Here is a 4,217-nt window from a genome sequence, read left to right on the forward strand (position 1 = left end):
AGCGGGGGGAAACCCTTTTTCGTAAGTGAGTCGTGCACTTCGATGGCACCTACGCAATATTTATTCTCCTCGATGGCACGTGAATAGTGCATGTACTCAACGACGGAGCACGGGATGGTAGCAATGACATGGTCAGCCCTTTTTTGGAGAGAGTACATACTACTAGTAAATAACTTTGATGTGTCCCGTCAACTTGCAGAACGACGAGAAGCTTGATTACGCCTTCTCCCTCGCCAACGCGTGCGCAGTGGCTCGCAGCACGAGGAGAAACTTTTGCTTACAAGCGGTGGACGGGCAGCAGTTCATTTGGTGTCAGATTGCCAGAAGCACTACTGTAGAACCATCGACTTCCAGAAGAGGCGAAGAGCCAAGTGCAAGGTCACCTACTAACCTTAGGCTAGGCGTAGTGGGAGTAACATAAGTAGGGGTACCTCCTTTTTTCATTCTAGAAACAACCACACGCGAATATCAAGGTGTTGGTTACGTAGAACAAATTTCCTGCAGTCCATGCTCAGCCCTCCTCTATCTCTCTTCTCAGCCAGCCAGCGGACGCGCGGAGCCCATCGTCTGTTTGCTCACATGCGGTCCCACATGTCAGTGAAAACGTAAGCAGACCCACTGAACCTGCACATCTTTCACCTCGACGTGCTGGTGATGAAAAACAAATCCAAGAAAGATCTTCGGTGGCCGCTTTTGGAGTTACTCAAGAGTAGTAAGATTCTATTTACAGTTTAACCCAAGATGCACATCTCGTGGCTTCAACTACCACTCTATTTTCTTTCATGACATGACCTGGATGCTGGATGTCCCACGTGTCGGCAAAAGGGGGAAGAACCCGACCAAATCTTCGGTTGTGCTCTCGGATTAGACTAGTTGTGCTAACTTAAAAAATTTATTGTGTACTCCCTCCGTTCCAAAATACTTGACTTCCATTTGTCCAAAAATGGATGTACCTATATACTAAAACATGTCTAGATACATATATATTTTGACAAACAGAAGGCATGTATTGTGCAACGGAGGGAGTAGAATGGATGCAAGTTTTTGTATTGGGAAGAAGAGTACATCCATATATTGATAGAGCATTGGAGTTGGCCTTACAAGTGGGACCACAGTTGAGGACACCGACTATCGGCAAACCCCCACCTCGCCCGCCGCGCAATGGCTGAGTTAGAGAAACGATGAGGTTGAAGAGATTGCTCTAGCATGAACTCCAAGAAATATGGTGTCAGATGGAAGTCGTGCTGGTGGCGTGTGCCATACTCCTGGACGTGAATGCTTGTTCTGGCCCATGCAACCCTACTACTCCTACTACTTACTATATAGTACTAGTATCGAGGATTCGAGGTGCTGGTTACGTACAATATGGCTACAGTAAAAACACATGCACGACGCGCGAAGCATGTGAAGCTAGTACAAATAGTGTACTACTATTGTTGATTGGCCTCATCTGATAACCTGTTGCAATGCACGTACAATTATGTATTCGGAAAATATATTTTTTCCTCATCGCACCACTCACTCACAGAAGCAACTCGAAAGCCATTCATAAACTTAGTAAGTTTATCACAGGCATATCATTTTATTACATACAACAGGTCATCAACCCACATCGACAACGAGGATACAATATAAATACTAAAGTTTTCACCGCACAACAAATAACAAGCAATGAAATGAACTTCAACTCAACCATTCCTCGGTGTTGGAAACGCTTGCTTTGAACCAGAAGTGATTCTCTCGGACGGGCCATCTATTGTCGATCTCGAGACCAACGCAGGACTGATCATCCAGGCTGAAGCGGCCTACTATATCAGTACCAGGGTAGGGAACCACGCTAATGTCCGAGGTATAGACACAGTTGCCTCTCATAAATGGTGCTAGTAACATTGTGTCAACAGCAGTTGGATCGCCTTTCACCATCATCGGATAGTTTCGTCCAAGGAAGAGCGAGTTTTCTCCAAGACTATCAATTCTGTACCAGGAAGAAGGTGTTGGCACTAGCACACTAGTATCCATCCCGAATACCATGCAACGGGTGTTGGAATAGGTCCGGAGAGTGCGACCATGGGAGACTATACCTGCTTCCTTAGCAGTAACATCATCAGTGGGCTGTATACACACGACAAGAGGTGATCCATCGGAATTAGTTGCCGGGTGCCAAAGAGTATATGGGCGCTGCCCGTCCTCATGCTCGTGATCATCACCATCGTCATCCCCCCCTTGATTATAAAAAATTTCAAGTATAGGTGGTGGAATGTTCACAGGACCTTGGAAACACAAGAAGAAGGTTAATTAGTAAAGGGAAACTTGCTAACCCGCATGCATGTGGATGAAACAATTATAATTACGGTGGAAGAAAAACGTACCAAAATCATAACGATTCCATGCAAAAACAGTGCCACGAGTGGTGGCAGCAAACACAAGGTCCTCGTTTGGAATTGCATCACAGTACTCATGCGTGTACAGAAACTGATTTTTGAGCAGTGTCCATCGAGTCAAACCAGCAACGATGGCAACAAGCTTGTCGAAGATAGCAACAACTTCATAGTTGTTGTAATTCCAAAAGCGGTTGGGAACTCGAGAAATTGCTATCTTCCGTAGAATACAATCACCATGATTGTATTTGAACGTGCGTACAATACCGGTGTGCTCAACCTCTGGGCAGTCTGCTGAGATTTTTGGAAGTGGAACCCGGTCACGAGTGTACACATTCACAAGTTCCCACTCGCAGTTGGACCCAATGTAAGCAACCCAATATCCATTTGCGCCTGCCCAAGCCTTGCCCTCAAGCGATGGCATCTTAACATCATATGTATCATTATCAAGCGGCATCAACTTGCATAGGGCGAGGCCTCTGTCTTGACGGTGCCAGTCATCAGGGTCACAGCGAAGAAGATAGGGGAGATCAAACCGCTCCTTGACTCTTGGGTTCCTTGTAGTGATGTTATTAGTTGAGTCGAGAATGGGCTTGAACGAACCTGCCATGCTAGCCAAGGTGATGACATCGCACCGATCAATAAGTTCCTCCACCACGTCATCTTTTAGATCGGGGCAAGAATAACGGGGTCATTTCCGTCCTGTTCCCTCCATGGAGAAGACGATCCAACAATGGTAGAAGAAAGGGTGAAGGGCTGAAGGAAAATGGAGGAGGGAGAGGAAGAGCGTGCGACAGCAGTTCCAAATCGAGAGGGAAAGGCGAAGAGTCGATGGACGGTTGCCAGTTTGCCAGGGTTCACGAAGGGGCGCCCCGGCCTACACGTCGGTTCGGAAATACTCCCACTACTCACTGTCGTCTCACTGATATGTTGGAACGGGACCACATGTCAACGGAACATGGTGTGTAATTTCTCGTGCAAAATGTGATCTGGTCGCGTTGGCCCGAGGTGCCGCATTAGTTTTTTTTTGAAAGTTTGCCGCATTAGTTATCGACCTTTATTTTTTTAACATGCAATCTGAATGGATAGCTCATGTGGTCATCACACGTGAGCGGATATAGTGATGGTTGATTCGCCCGAGGAACTTATTACTGTGGGAATATGGGAGTACCAGCGGATTCAAGGAACAGAGAAATGATGGTTACTTTGTCCGAGCAACTTACTGTGGCGAAGGTGGGGCTCTGTGGTTTGACTACTCACTAGTCATTACTACTGCGGTGCAACGACTGGGGTGAATCTTTCCCTGAAGTTGTGTTGTGCACTCAATATTGCTGCATGGCAGGTGGAGCCGGATGAAGGATGTCCAACATGTCGGCGAAACGAAGTTGAATTGTTTCTGGCATTGCTATCAATCCTTCAGGATTTGTTTATATGTACGCATAATTTTGATGAAATTGTACTGTGATGCTATGAAGGTCTCAACTCTGGTTCCCGCAGGAGAAAAAAGGTTTCAACTTAGGATTCATGTGTCTTGCCTTGAGATTATCTCGTTACAACATTCCATCAAATACAAATGAAACTACCATGGCTAAGGCATCTCAATGGTTCGGAGATCAGCGCCAATATTCACATCACAACTGAAGACAAAGTTGTGAGAAGGTGTACAAATAAAGAAAAAATATAATTGATCGATGCTGTTCGTAGGCATGGCTCCATTTCCTTGGCACAGTGTTCATTGGTTGGCAGCTAGTTTCACCCAGCTCTGTAGCCAAAAAAGAGGTGTATGAAGTACACCACAATCCGATCATTTTGTGCAGCTCCACTAAAATCGGGCGGACC

This window comes from Triticum dicoccoides, chromosome 6B, assembly GCF_002162155.2.
Source record: "Triticum dicoccoides isolate Atlit2015 ecotype Zavitan chromosome 6B, WEW_v2.0, whole genome shotgun sequence".
In the NCBI taxonomy this organism is placed as follows: domain Eukaryota; kingdom Viridiplantae; phylum Streptophyta; class Magnoliopsida; order Poales; family Poaceae; genus Triticum; species Triticum dicoccoides.